At 38.3% G+C, this 15,891-nt stretch overlaps 1 long non-coding RNA gene across 1 annotated transcript; it reads left to right on the forward strand.

Annotated features, from left to right (window-relative positions):
- The first annotated feature begins 1,260 nt into the window (after positions 1 to 1,260).
- LOC133564947 (uncharacterized) lies at positions 1,261 to 5,605 on the forward strand. The gene is made up of 2 exons (XR_009809382.1): positions 1,261 to 1,470; positions 5,008 to 5,605. It is a non-coding gene; the product is annotated as an uncharacterized LOC133564947 (long non-coding RNA).
- Positions 5,606 to 15,891: the final 10,286 nt, after the last annotated feature.

A 15,891-nucleotide genomic window follows, 5' to 3' on the forward strand; every position in this document is an offset into this window, starting at 1 on the left:
GTCTCTTCCGCGTTCCTGCCCCTGTCAAGGTCTCCCGCGCTCCTAATAAAGGAACAGGTGATTAGATAACTCGTTCAAGGTGAGATTATCCACTCACCTGTCGGCTGCTTCATGGCCGATCGCTGCACAACCCCGCCCGCAGGTAAAGCGCGGACCACGCCCCTTACCACATATATATCAATCAATCAATCAATGTTTACTTATATAGCCCTAAATCATATATATGTATATATATATATATATATATATATATATATATATATATATATATATATGTATATATATATATATATATATATATATATATATATATATATATATATATATATATATATATATATATATATATAATGGATTGATGGGAGTCAATTTCCACTGTGACATGCAGCGTTAATATACTGGTTTTGAAAGCCAGATACTGTCTTAGATCACTGGTGGGAATTCTGGTAGAAAGGTTTGCTCATTTATGTTTTGATTATGTCATATGAGTTTTTAAGGTAATTGCATTTGCCATACAGTATTGAAGTGATGACTTTCTTATTTTTAACATATTAAATAACACAACAAAACCAAAAAACACTGGACATCACCTGTGGTTTCTTGCCGCTAGGAATTGAGAAGTCAGCAATTTTTCTAAGAGAAAAAAATAACCACTGGTCTAATCCAGTGCAACATCTACGTGGGGAAATTGCTTTCTTATAGAAAACTCCAGTAAATTATTTAAACGCGTGTCGCATTGTATAATCAATCAGAAACAGGAAATGGAGATGATTTTGAAACAACCTTAAACAATTCAGAAAGTAGTAGCGTTGCTGTGTTTAATAAACAGAGTACTGTGTAATGGTATAGTTCAGATGAACATTTAAAGAAAAAAACATATTCAAGTGATTGATTGATTTCGTATTATTGTTGTATAAAAAAAAAAAAACACTGGCCAGTGCCCGAGGTTTGAACCGCGTCGAAACGGGACACTGCGAAGTAACCACATCACATTCGTAATGTTTGTCAAGTGCGAAGTAACGACTGAGCTGGACCAGTGTGAAAGACGTACGTCATTATTTTTGTTTTTGTAGAGAACATTATATGTTCCGATTACTTTTCAACAAAATGTTTTTGAATAGTAATTGGGACAAAGAATGAAGAGTACGCTAACTCAAGTTCTTTACAAAGTTGACCAAATAATACAATACATTTTTGGATATGACGTACTCGTATTTGCGTTACAAAACTAACATGACGTAATTTCCGCTATGTGCCGCAAAGCATTCTGGGAACTATCAACACAGGGTATCCAGGAAGCAGAAGCATCATGTTTTTTATTATCGGAAAAACATACCATTACACAACAAAATAGCGAGGAATTGCTGTGTTATTAATAGTCATAGTTGATGTTGCGACCGCAAATCTTAACAAATGAATAAGTGTTTTAATCATTTTCCTACATGGAGAAGAAACAACATCTTTACCAAGGTAAATTGTGAATTATTCTAAGTAAATGTTGTGTGGTTGCAACAAGTTACTCAACTTACACAATGTTGTTATTTAACCAAATGAGTTGACTCTACTATATTGAGGTTTCGTATTCGTTTAAGACTGTTTAGCAGAGGAGAAACGGGCTTCAGCTCTATTCCAGCTTGACACTACGTTAACAACGTATGCCTTGTACGTAACGAATGCGTCAAAACGGCTACGTCATTTCTGTAAACAATTGATTTTTCTTAGGTACATTTTTTAATATTTTAGTATGGAACACTGGTTTGGACTAAGTATCTATGAGCTTGACAGTCACTTAAATGAACCCTTTTTCACACATATTTCCCCATCCAGTACTCTTATTTTTTAATGGTTATAAACTTTGGTCCTCGCGAATTGCCGTGACTGACTGATGAGACCAATCCCAACAGTCGTTTGAACTGGAATCTAATCAATCATGAAAGGCACCAAAAAATATAAACCAATCAGAATCCCCGTAAGGCGGGTCTTGTCTGATATTTTTGGCCAGTCCTGTCATTGCTACGACCCCCTATTGTGTTAATTTGATTCCTCAGGGAAAAAATAAATACCGTATTTCCTTGAATTGCCGCCCGGGCGCTAAATAATTTTAAACCTCTTCTCAGTCCTGCACTTACCAAAGGCATGCGGTAAAAGTAAGCATGCGCTGATTATTTTAAAACCTCTTCTCACTCCGGCCCTTACCAAAGGCATGCAGTAAAAATTGAGTGTGATGTAAGCTTGGACCTTAAATCCCTTTATGCGATTTCAAATTACCGGTATTGAAATCAGCCTCCTCCATTTTGAAAATGATGTCAGGGGAAGTGTCACCCGTGACGTCACAAGTTTTACCCGGCAGTAATTCAAGGCAGGCGCAAACTATATGCCCTGCGGGAATTCAAGGAAATACGGTAAATAAAAACAACTTGAATCTTTAGGCGGTAAGGCGTAATGTAATTTGGGACTGGATCGAGATGGAAGGAGATAGTTGCTGGATATCATCAAGTACTACTAAATTGCCAAGAGAAGGAAAATATTTGGATGGATTTTCGGAGATGTATATAAAAAAGATTAGAACATTTGACTATTTTTGCAAACTGAAGTGAATTTATAACATCCCAGACATGGCTATGCAATTATTAAAAAGTATAAGTTTACAGCATTATCAGATAGAAAACAAGACTGAGGCAAATTATTTAGAATATGTTAAAGTATATACCAATGTATACAAATCCAAACATTATAAAGTAGGAGCTTCAGCAGTTATGCCACAAAAAACATAGTTTTGAATAAAATAATTAATGACAAATTACTTGTTTTTACAGGGTAATTAATAGCAATTTACATTTACATGGCAGTTAATTGGACAAATGAAGCAAGTAAATTTGTGTGCTCGGTCTGCTGCTTGTCATAAAATCAGCATAAAAAAATCTAGCTTCAGAAACAAGACAGGATTTGATATATGAAATAGTTCCGAAATTCTTTAAAATTAATAAAACTGTGTGTGGTAAATGTGTGTTAAAGTCAATAAAAATGGGTTAATTGGAATGAAGAAAGAAAAGATAAGCAGTATTACCAAGTCCAGAGGATTGTAGGAGGAGGCTGTACAACTAGGAAAGAGGAATATATCATTACTAGAATTAGATTATGACATAAATAGCTCATTGAAATTAGTTGAGAAAAATAACACAGGGCTGTGTGATTATTGTAATTATATAGAAAATGTGGAGCATGTGGGAATGTTTGGGCACCTCACGATTTGATTACGGTTACAATTCAGGAGCTAGAATTCGATTAAAAATTGCTTAGATTCAAGATTGTTCATTGTCATATGCACAGTTATACAGACAGTTTGCCGTACAATGAAAATCTTACTTTGCTAGTCCGCCCTTCAACAAGTCACACGGTACTTAGGTAAAATTCAAATAAAACACGTTATATACAAGGCACAGTGAGTAACTTAACATTATTGCATATTCTGATTCACAGTCAACAGTATAAATATGGAGGTGACATTGGGTAACAGCAGCAGTTAAAAGTGTCTTTAGTGATCAAATTATTGATGCATATTTTATTTGTTTATTGATGCAGTTTTATTTTTATTTTCATTTCACTAAATAAGCATTGGTCCGCATCACCGGCAGTAAGTCGGACCCGTTTCCAGTGAGGGTTGGACTCCGCCAAGGCTGCCCTTTGTCACCGATTCTGTTCATAACTTTTAGGGACAGAATTTCTAGGCACAGTCAGGGCTTTGAGGGCATCTGGTTCTGTGGCTCCAGGATAAGGTCTCTGATTTTTGCAGATGATGTGGTCCTGATGGCTTCACCTGGCCAAGATCTTCAGCTCTCACTGGATCTTTCGTAGCTGAGTGTGAAGCGATTGGGATGTGAATCACCACCTCCAAGTCCGAGTCCATGGTTCTCGCCCAGAAAAGGGTGGAGTGCCATCACCGGATTGGGGAGGTGATCTTGCCCCAAGTGGAGGAGTTCAAGTACCTTGGAGTCTTGTTCACGGGTGAGGGAAAAGTGGATCGTGAGGTCAACATGCCGTTTGGTGCAGCATCTTCAGTAATACGGACGCTTTTTCGATCCGTTGTGGTGAAGAAGGAGCTGAGCCGGAAGGCAAAGCTCTCAATTTACCGGTCAATCTACGTTCCCAATCTCACCTATGGTCATGAGTTTTGGATTATGACCAAAAGGACAAGATCACAGGGAAAAGCGTCTGAAATGAGTTTCCTCCGCCGGGTGGTGGGGCTCTCCTTTACAGATAGGGTGAGAAGCTCTGTCATCCGGGAGGAGCTCAAAGTAAAGCCGCTGCTCCTCCACATCGAGAGGAGCCAGATGAGGTGGTTCGGGCATCTGGTCAGGATGCCACCCAAAAGCCTCCACAGGGAGGTGTTTCGGGCACGTCCCACCGGTAGGAGGCCATGGGGAAGACCCAGGACACGTTGGGAAGACTATGTCTCCCGGCTGGCCTGGGAACGCCTCGAGGTCCCCCGGGAGGGGATGGACGAAGTGCCTGGGGAAAGGGAAGTCTCGACTTCCCAGCTTAGGCTGCTGCCCCCGCGACCCAACCTCGGATAAGCAAAGAAGAATGATGGATGGATGGATAAATAAGCATTCATCACTTGCAACTTTTAAAAACAGTGCATTTGTAATAAGAACCATTTAAATTAGTTCCCATTGCATTTGTGTGCAAAACATAAGTGCCCTAAAATAAAGGGGTTGGTTGGATCTCTTTGTGAGCTGGTTTGTTGCAGTCAGACCCAACCTCAATAAGCAAAGAAGATTGATGGATGGATGGATAAATACGCATTCATCACTTGCAACTTAAAAAAAAAGTGCATTTGTAATAAGAAACATTTAAATTAATTCCCATTGCATTTGTGTGCAAAACATAAGTGCCCTAAAATAAAGGGGTTGGATGGATCTCTTTGTGAGCTGGTTTGTTGTAGTCAGACACATTTACAACGGTCTGCATTTTAACATCATTATTGCTCTTATTCTTATCAAACAGCACTACATCTGCAGCTGCCACGAGAGGCGACTCATCAGATGGAGAAGCAGACCTGTCAGGAGGATGATGGTGACACAATGGACAAAATGACCTGCTTGCAGGAGGAGAATAGAAAGTGAAAGGAAGAGCTGATAAGCAGATCACTGAAACCTTCGGCTTGAAGACTGAACACTTAGCATCGGTTGATGGGGAATTGGACATAAAAGAAAGTGTTGTCCTACTGGGTGTCACTTCTGCATTTAACAGGTGGTGCAGCCAACTTAATACAAAAGATGTGGAGAAACAAGGCAGCTATCTCACGTCATGATGCACGTCTAGCAAGTTGTTGGGTGTTTCCAACACTTTTTATGTACTTGGTGTGGTCCATTTAAAGGTGAGGACATGACTTCACTAGATACGATTGTGGTGTATCCTGTGATTTGATTATGTTGCGCCAGAGTCCTGTTTTGAAGCCGTCATTAGAATGTACACATCAATTAAATGTCATTAACTTGTAAATGGTAAGTAGTTTTCTCTACATATGTCTAAAGATTGTTCAGAAGTGAAGTGTTTTTTTTTCCCATATATGAAAAATAAAAAACACAAACTGAATTGTAAAGGTGCTATACAATGAAGTGTACAGAAGGTTGTGAAAACTTTGCGAGAGGAAATGAAGCATTAAATGCACCATGTCTAAAGGACCGGACTGAAATACTGCAGGGTATGGAATGAGTAATAAGGCACATACAAAGTATCAATCACAGCATATTTATATAGCCCTAAATATCAATCTCAAAGGGCTGCACAAGCCACAATGACATCCTCGGCTCAGATCCCACATCAGGGCAAGAAAAAACTCAACTCAATTGGATACAACGAGAAAACTTACAGGGTTCCGCAGATGTTTGTTTGATTGATTGGTTGAAACTTTCATTAGATTGCACAGTACAGTACATATTCCGTACAATTGACCACTAAATGGTAACACCCCAATAAGTTGTTCAACTTGTTTAAGTTGGCGTCCACATAAATCAATTCATGGTAGTCAATTCATGTGGTCCCCTACAACAACAAGACATCGACAGACAAGTAGAAATCAACAAATATATTTTTATTTCCTGGCCGATACCGAGACCATTTATTAGTAGTCTAAGAGGAACATATCCGATATTTGGAGCCGATATTCATTAGCATTAAAAGTTAACTAATCATGACTCGTATCGACAGTAATTAGCTTGACAAGCCTTTAAGTTTTAATTTTTTTTAATACTAGGGGAATTAATGCAGGTCCAGTATTACAGATACCGATACTTCTTATTTGTATCACTATTCATATTTATGATCAAAATTTAATACAGCAATATGAAACATCGAACAAAATCAATATAATAACACAATGATTTCTTATTGTTTGGCCAAAATAAAGTCAGCATTACAAAATAACAAAAGCAAAAAGACAAATCCTTTGACAATTATAAATAATGAATCATTTTATATAGAATATATTTGAAAAGTGTGCGGATAAACTCTAACCCTTCTCAGATGTTTGTCAAAATTAACACAGAAAAATGATGATCTCCGACGTGCTGGTTTTAATTTGGTACCGACAAAGCTCTGGTATCTTTAATATCTATTAATAATGCCACTCATATAATTCACTGGTGACACAGTAAATAATGGAACAGAGCTTAAGATTCCCACAAATTCCTCATATATATTTTAAAGTTAAGGCTACTGTGCAGCCATAGATCAAACTAATTGGTTTAATCAGAAATACAATTAATTAACTTAAATTAAGTTTTCTGTCAGAGGCAACAGCTGGTTTGTTTACAATATATTCCTACTGCACGTTTTTATCAAATGCACAATAATGATTTGATCGATCAATTGATTGAAACTTTTATTAGTAGATTGCACAGCACAGTACATATTCCGTACAATTGACCACTAAATGGTAACACCCGAATAAGTTGTTCAACTTGTTTAAGTCGCCCGAGGTCCACGTTAATCAACTGAAATTAATTGTGTAAAAAAAAAAAAGAAGCTTAATACAACGAAACAAAAACACTGGACGGCGCCCGTGGTTTGACCTTTGTTCAGAGTTAGACAGCGTTGATGCAGGAAGTAACCACTGAGCTAAACCAGTGTAACACTCACACCTTCAACTTGTTATTATAACTATCCAACTGTATGACGTCACAGTCTCAAAAAGTACAGTAAATAAAAGTATATTTATTTCAATATTAACTACACGCTTTAGTAGCTGAATATACAAACAAAATATATATTAATTTGTATCATTTTTACTTCATCGATGCAGAAACACTTTGATAGTGTCTGTATTACTGTACATTCCCCAAATATTTGGCCCTGTTTCCTGTACAAATGGATGTCCTGACCTTGTTGGCTGCAAAACAAGTTTCCATAAGGTAATAAAGTAGCCTTGCCTTACTTGGTATCAAATCATCAACGGCTTTGGTGCAGTATCCTATTTCCTTGTCTGACAAGTGAAGGTGGACATTGATGTAGTTTATATAACCACCAGTAGGAGTCACTGCTGAATCACCTTTATGGAAAGGCTTTAATGTCTTGTGGCTCACAAGGAATTGGACCTGGTAGACTGCGTACTCTCTTTGTTCTATTTTCATTAACTAAGAAATAAGCAACAACATTAGACAATCAAAAATTTGAAAAAAAAACAACCATTCTGAACAAAAAAAACACTGGACATCGCCCGTGGTGTGATCCCGTGTAGGGAGAGAGAAGTTGCGAATTCTGAAAGAATTGATACCTGTCGAAGTAACCACTGAGCTAAACCAGTGCAAACGGTCTTGAGAGCATTTGCGTTTTCATTGACAATTCTACCAATTACTTTGTACAGTTTGAAACATGTTATACAATAACAAAACAGAAATGGAGATGATTTTGAAACAACCCTAAATACCTCAGAACGTAGTAGTGTTACTGTGTTTATAATACTGTGTATTGATGAGTTCAGGTTGTGTTTGTTATGGTTTAAACGTATTTTGAACATGTAAACAGATACACTATGATACATCATATAATCTACATATGTTCATTTCTCTTTACATCATGTTTAAAAAGGAGTAGGAAGAAGGACATAGATTTTAAAAATAAATACGTTCGTCATTCAATTACTGAAGTGGACATTGTCGATCCCAGCTAAGCAAATCAGCAAATTCAAACAGATGTTCCAAACTGAGAAACACTGAACACTGAGCTAAACTGATGCATTAGATCAAGGGATTATTCTCTCTCTTATAGACAACTATGTACTGTTAACGATTATTTTTAATAGTAAATGAGAAACAGGAAATGTGGTATACGCCGACTTAAGTAATTGAGAACGTAGACCAGATATTCCAATTTATTTTGGGACATGTCGTAGTTTTTATTAATTGTATTTTATTTTTTAAAATTTTATAAACCTTTATTTAAAAATTGCAACATTTACAAATAGTTGAGGAATAATAATCAAAACAAGTACGAAAACAGTACAAAACAGCACCAGGGAACCCAAAGAAACTAAAGTAGAATGCAATATATATATATATATATATATATATATATATATATATATATATATATATATATATATATATATATATATATATATATATATATATATATAAAACTAAATTCAAATATGCTCACTCAATTTCAGTAAATAATTATAATTTGGAACACAGCATCATAGTTTTCACAGCGTTTTGGTTGTTAGAGGTCGAGAGTGTTTTAACATAAGAGTTGTAATTCTTTTTTAAAGGCACAAAAAAAAATCGGGTATTGAGAAATGTACATATATAAACATAGCCAATAGTATAATGAGTTTGCAATGGTAAAATTCCTTTTCAATTTTTTTTTTTTCATACAGTGTAAATCCAAATAGCAAGGAGAAGGGGCAAAGATGTACTGCGAAGAAGCCAGAGTTGGCTGAGCGCCAATAAAAATGAAGTTGTGTGTTTGGGTGAACTCGTAGCTTTGGGAGGTAAATATTTCTAATAAATAAGTGTTACTAATATTTTTTTATTTGAGGACTCATGGTTACTTTGAGGAAATAACAAATAGTGGCGATCATTTCACCCATCTTGCTAGCTAAGCAGTTATTGTAACATTTAGTGACATAGATCAGGTTTTTGTTAGCTACCAGAGATAAATATTCACCGTGGTGTACATGTATTTGTAAATGGGTACCACTGTTGTTGCAGAAACGTGTGTGTACTTTTGTTGCTACTTCTAAGGTCCTTCAGGAGATCTCGGACAAATAAGGTAAACATTTCTTCAAGCGTGCGTTCATTGGAAAAATTCATATACAGATGTACGTAACAAGGTATTAATAACATGTTCTTGTATGTAATAGGGGGGAAAAGCCACTGCATTTATTTCATTTGATTGTGTCATACCAAAGTTAAATTTAGTGTATTTTTATTAGTGTCGATCAGAACATAAAGTGTTTTGTTTAAAGGGGAACATTATCACCAGACCTATGCAACCGCCAATATATACCTTGATGGAGCAGAAAAAAGACCATATGTATATATTTTTTTACCGATTTCCGAACTCTAAATGGGTGAATTTTGGCGAATTTCTGTTTATCGCTCAGGAGGCGATGACGTCAGAACGTGACGTCTCCGAGGTAATACAGCCGCCATTTTCATTTTCAACACATTGCAAACACTGGGTCTCAGCTTTGTTATTTTCCGTTTTTTCTACTATTTTTTGGAACCTTGGAGACATCATGCTTCGTCGGTGTGTTGTCGGAGGGTGTAACAAAACTAACAGAGAGGGATTCAAGTTGCACCACTGGCCCGAAGATGCGAAAGTGTCTGCCACCAGACCCCCATTGAATGTGCCGGAGTGTCTCCACATTTTACCGGCGATGACAGACATAGCACAGAGTTGTATGGATAACCTGCAGATGCATTTGCAAGGAAAAAGTCAACGAAATCACAAAGGTGAGTTTTGTTGATGTTGTTGACTTATGTGCTAATCAGACAAATTTGGTCTCTGGTGTTACTGGCAGGGAAGGAACAACTTCTTCATTCATGAGCTGCATTTTCATGCCGTCTCCACTGATGAAATAGTCATGGCCGTTTTCAAATAGCAGGTTTGAAGCTCCGGTTGGAGCGTTATCCGCCATTTTCCTCGCCACACATTTCCTTTTTGAGCCAGGAGATGTCGACATAGTTCAAAGTAGGAGCTGTCAAAGTCCAGGCAAATAAAACACAAAATGAATTAAATACTATAGGGAAACTATTAAGTCTCTTTTCAATCATACGCAGGATTATATTCTTTCTTTAGATGCTGCTCCCCCAAGTAAGACCGTTTACGGCGCCATCTTGGATCCCCCCCAAGTAGTCGTGGTTGTTCTGCCTGAAAGTCACCATCGTGACCTATTTCCCTTTATGGGACGCATAGGATTCTGGGAACTATCAAACACCTGGTATCCGGGAATAAGAAGAAAGCATCACTGTTGTTTTAAACATATCATCACACAACACAATGGCGAGGAGGAACGGTGTCATCAATTCTCCTGTCCAAAGGCAAAACCAAGTAACTCAATTTTGGTCAAAATGAGCTGATAATAATTTTGGAGTTTCTAGGTGATATGCTTTACATTAGTGTATGGGATATTGTAATTTCTTCCACATCCACTCTCCCACGGCGTGGCGCAGTGGAAGAGTGGCCGTGCGCAACCCGAGGGTCCCTGGTTCAAATCCCACCTAGTACCAACCTCGTCACGTCCGTTGTGTCCTGAGCAAGGCACTTCACCCTTGCTCCTGATGGGTGCTGGTTGGCGCCTTGCATGGCAGCTCCCTCCATCAGTGTGTGAATGTGTGTGTGAATGGGTAAATGTGGAAGTAGTGTCAAAGCGCTTTGAATACCTTGAAGGTAGAAAAGCGCTATACAAGTACAACCCATTTATAAGTAAGCTGTTACGCGCATGGCAGGACCTAGCAACTACCACATAACCGCGTAGATACAACAGAAAAACCTAGTATTTCAAGGGACCAATCGGAGCTTCTTTGTCAGTCGCCTTATTGTCTTTAATGAGACATTTGCACGAAAGGGGCCGACGGTCAACCTGATTATGTGATATTATGGCACGAGGGGATATTTGGAAGATTGGCCCAGGACGTTGCAAGCACCTTCATTAAATGCATTCGTCTTGATTCTTTCCCTTGCATACTCTTTTGGGCAGATAACTGTGGAGGTCAAAATAAAAACTGGACGCTGTACACGGCTCTTGCCCAATGTGCAAACGCAGAATGGGGCCAACCCGAGATTGTGATAAAATATCTGGAGAAAGGGCACACGTTCATGAGAGCAGATTCAATCCATGGCTTGATTGGCAAGAAAATGAAAGCTCAAGAAAACATCTGTACGTTTGATGACTTTGTAGATCTTTGTAAGACAGCATCAAGATAAATTGGTTTTCCTTTGTTTTCTCAAAATCACCTAGATATGAGTTACTAGGTTTTGCCTTTGGACGGGAGAATTGTCATAGCCATTGTTGCGACCGCAAAAGTAAGCAAATCAACAAAAGAAGAAGTATTTTTTAAATCTGTTTACAACATTGGTGAGAAACAATATTTTCACAAGGGTATGTTTAAGTTATGAATTCCTCTCAGTAAATAGTGTGTGGTTCCACTTGCTTGGTGGAACAGATACAATACTAGTTTTACAACATTGGCTACTTAATGTTATGATTAAATGTTATTTCATGTGTGACTGCTTGGGGGCAGTACGTGTTAGCAGTCAATTTACCTTGCCATATAACGTGGTAAAGCAAGACTGCATTGAGTCACATGCATAGACATTTTCTAAGGGGACGCAGCATCCACCGCTACTGCCTACTGGCGCTGACGAGACGCAGGGCCGCCATCTTGGAGTGGTGATCCGCTCCACTCCGTGCAATTCATTTGGCAAGAGCAATGAACTGTCAGCGCATTCAATTCATCTTACCTCACTGAATACCACTGATTTTCAGTGTTTTTTTGTCATACGTGTAGCTATGATAAAGGACACATGTTTTGACGTGTTTTATTATTCATAGTTTGCTTAACAGTAATAGAACATTCTTATATGCTATAAGTCAGAATTTTTTTTTAATTTAAGTACCCCCTAATCAGAGCTAAACATTTTTGGTTGAAAAAAAGAGAGATAAAGCAGTAAAATACAGCACTATGTCATCAGTTTCTGTTTTATTAAATTGTATAACAGTACAAAATATTGCTCATTTGTAGTGGTCTTTCTTGTACTATTTCAAAAAAATATATACAAATAACTAAAAACTTGTTGAAAAATAAACAAGTGATTCAATTATAAATAAGGATTTCTACACATTGAAGTAATCATCAACTTAAAGTGCCCTCTTTGGGGATTGTAATAGAGATCCATCTGGATTCATGAACTTAATTCTAAGCATTTCTTCACAAAAAAATAAATCTTTAGCATCAATATTTATGGAACATGACCACAAACAATCTTGCTGTCAACACTGAATATTGCATTGCTGCATTTCTTTTCACAGTTTATGAATTTACATTCATATTTTTGTTGAAGTATTATTCAATAAATATATTTATAAAGGATTTTTGCATTGTTGCTATTTTTAGAATGTTAAAAAAAATCTCACATACCCCTTGGCATACCTTCAAGTACCCCCAGGGGCACACGTACCCCCATTTGAGAACCACTGCTATAAGTGACCAGACGTCCGAAATCAAAACTGGGAATATAATCCCAGGGAAGGGGGGAAAAAAACCGTCAGCGATATTTAAATTCAAGAAACAATATGATTAGGTTATATATACATGCGTATGTCCTACATAAACAATGTATGAATACATTAGGGACCTAAAGACTGTATCTCTGTTTCTGCAGCAGCAGAGAGTTTATTCTGTCTTGACACTTTGTATTGATATTTTGTATTACATTCTTCCCTTAAATGATAATGTTTACAGTGATTGTTTTGCATGTATTTTTTATGTGTGTTGCTTTGGATACAAGTGTCTGCCAAATACTTAAACATAAACATATATTAACACATGAAAGTCTTTTTCAGCTAAAACCACAAATATGTTTCACTGGATTCAGAATAAAACCAAATTCTGTCTTACAATGTTAGTGTTTGAATATTGTTACTTGAAGACTTATTCCTGGTTACATTTTTACTGTAAAGAAAGTATTTTCTTATACTTTGCCTAAAATGAGAATGCATCATAATAAGTGAAGGCTGGTGTATTTTGTTTTAGGTGGGGCTGAAAGTTTGTAAACCAAACCCCTCTAGGGAGGGGTCATCCTCCCTCTGAAGATTTCTTTGTGATTTTCACATACAAATGAAGCATTTTGGTGCATTCTGACAAAATAAAGACAAAATAGAATATTTCAAAGGTTTGCAGAGAACTATCTACAATAAACAAACTGAAGGCATGATGCCACCATAGGTTTGCAAACTCTGTAGTCCTGCGTGTACTCATGGCCCTGCTTTTCCGCGAAGTCCATCTTAAGATCTAAGTCTATAATAACCAAGGAGTTTAATAAAGAGAGTAACAATAACACATACATGAATTTCAAAGTGCTAATTTTGTCTTACCTGAGGAGAAGGCAAGCTTCTCACTGAGCTCTTCATTGATGAGGTTAAATAAATGATAAATGGGTTATACTTGTATAGCGCTTTTCTACCTTAAAGGTACTCAAAGCGCTTTGACACTACTTCCACATTTACCCATTCACACACACATGCACACACTGATGGAGGGAGCTGCCATGCAAGGCGCTAACCAGCACCCATCAGGAGCAAGGGTGCCAACTGCTCCCCTCACTTCCCAGGGGGTGATCAAGGGGATGGGTCAAATGCAGAGGACAAATTTCTCCACACCTAGTGTGTGTGTGACAATCATTGGTACTTTAACTTTAACTCGTGTTAAGCAATATCAGCTAAGATTTATCCGAGAGCCAGGTGCAGTCATCAAAAGAGCCACATCTGGCTTTAGACCCATAGGTTCCCTTACCCTGATATAGAGGTAAGGTTTTGATCATGGGTGAGGAGCGGATCCGCCTCCCTGGCGGATCATATCCGGAGTGCAAGTAGAGCGTGATACGGGTCCGTTTTGAGGGTCCCTTCCGGGGATATTATTGTTTCTTTCCTTTGAGCATCTTTGGAGATTTATGTTGTTTTACAAATTTGAAGTTACTGTACGAATGTCTCTTCCATAGAATGTGATTTATATTTGTATTTGAAGATAAATGTGTCTATGGGTGTTCTCATTCATCCAGGTTATTGCATTCCTTTGAGCATCTTTGGAGATTTATGTTGTTTTACAAATTTGAAGTTACTGTAAGAATGTCTCTTTCATAGAATGTGATTTATATTTGTAATTCAAGATAAATGTGTCTATTGGTGTTCTCATTCATCCAGGTTATTGTTATTCTCAATCAGGGGCGGTTCTAGGCATGCTTATATGAGGGGGCAGTCAGAAATGTGAAGGGGTCATCATGTGTACACATCATGCTCCAGCACTTTTTTTCCTGTGCTTATAGTAACGATGCTTTCTTCATTGAAGTGGGTCTTTAGCTATGTGTCCAACCCCAACCTGGAGTAGTGGATTGCACTTTGTCAGGCCTCTACCTTCAGACCTGTCCAACTTGGGTGTCCCACCTGAAGACCAAGCTCATGCTGGTATAGCTCTTACGGTCACTGAGGCACGCAAACCCCCTGACCACAATAAGGTGGCAATCCCTCAGGGGGGGAAACATTAACAGCGCTGCCATATTTCCGACAGGGCAAACAGAAGCAGGCGTCTCGCACCACAGAATACTCTAGCCATGGTCGTGTGCGGTACCAGGCAGGATTGAATGATCTTAATGTTGTACCAAATGCACACTTTGGGTAGCCACCCAGTATTGGCTGAGATGGTGCGTTGCCATTTAAGTCACTTGGTAGCTGAGCAGGCTGCTTTGGGAGAGCGCTCGTTGGGGGGACGGAGGGAGCTGGTGCATGAGAAACAGTGCTTGCTGGTGCTAAAGGTGCAGTATTGCTAGCTGCTGTCCCTGATGTACTAGCAGTAGCATCATTGCTACTATTACATGCAGGAACAGGACTAGACTCTTTAAATGCTCTGAAAAATGGATGCATTACAGAGCATTAACTTTCTCTATGTGAGCTGCTGGAAGCTGGAGCAGAAAATAAGTACGCTTGAACAACAACAGAAAAAACCTGCTGTGATTACATGAAGAAAAACAACAACAGTACAGGACTACAGCCTGGGGCGGGGCTTTACGTAGGGGTCTGTCAGACAGAGGTCACTTGTCTTCAGTTTGTCACATGCAGTGGACGTGGGCCAGGGGCGTCGCCAGACAGATTTCACTGGGGCACGTGCCCCACTGTGGATCTGCAGTGCCCCAGTAAAAATTCACCAATAAAAAACAACGCTTCAGAGTTTTAAGTCTACATAACATAGACAACAGCGCACATACTACTTAGTATGGTAATTGATTGCTACTGTATTCACTCCACGAAACAATGAGTACATGGCTAATTAATATGGTAATTTATTCACGTGTGGATCGAGACTTTGGTTGAGAGAGAGAGAGAGAGAGGGGGGGGGGGTGAGAATCACTGCTGAGGTAGGTAACGTTAGCCAACAACAATTTGTTAATTACATTATTTTGATTTTGATTTGACTCAAACTGTAACTCCTAGATGGATATCAGAAAGTTATTCGCCCACAGCAGGGAAGAAGCAGCAAGGAATGAGAGATGTAAACGAAGTCCTAGCTAACTAGGCAACATCATTGTCTTAAGTTGATGCTAAGTTAGCTAACGTTATTCCTTGTATCAAGACAAACATATTCATTTGCTGTACGAGCTGTCGGGGGA

This window comes from Nerophis ophidion, linkage group LG13 (assembly GCF_033978795.1).
Source record: "Nerophis ophidion isolate RoL-2023_Sa linkage group LG13, RoL_Noph_v1.0, whole genome shotgun sequence".
Classification (NCBI taxonomy): Eukaryota; Metazoa; Chordata; class Actinopteri; order Syngnathiformes; family Syngnathidae; genus Nerophis; species Nerophis ophidion.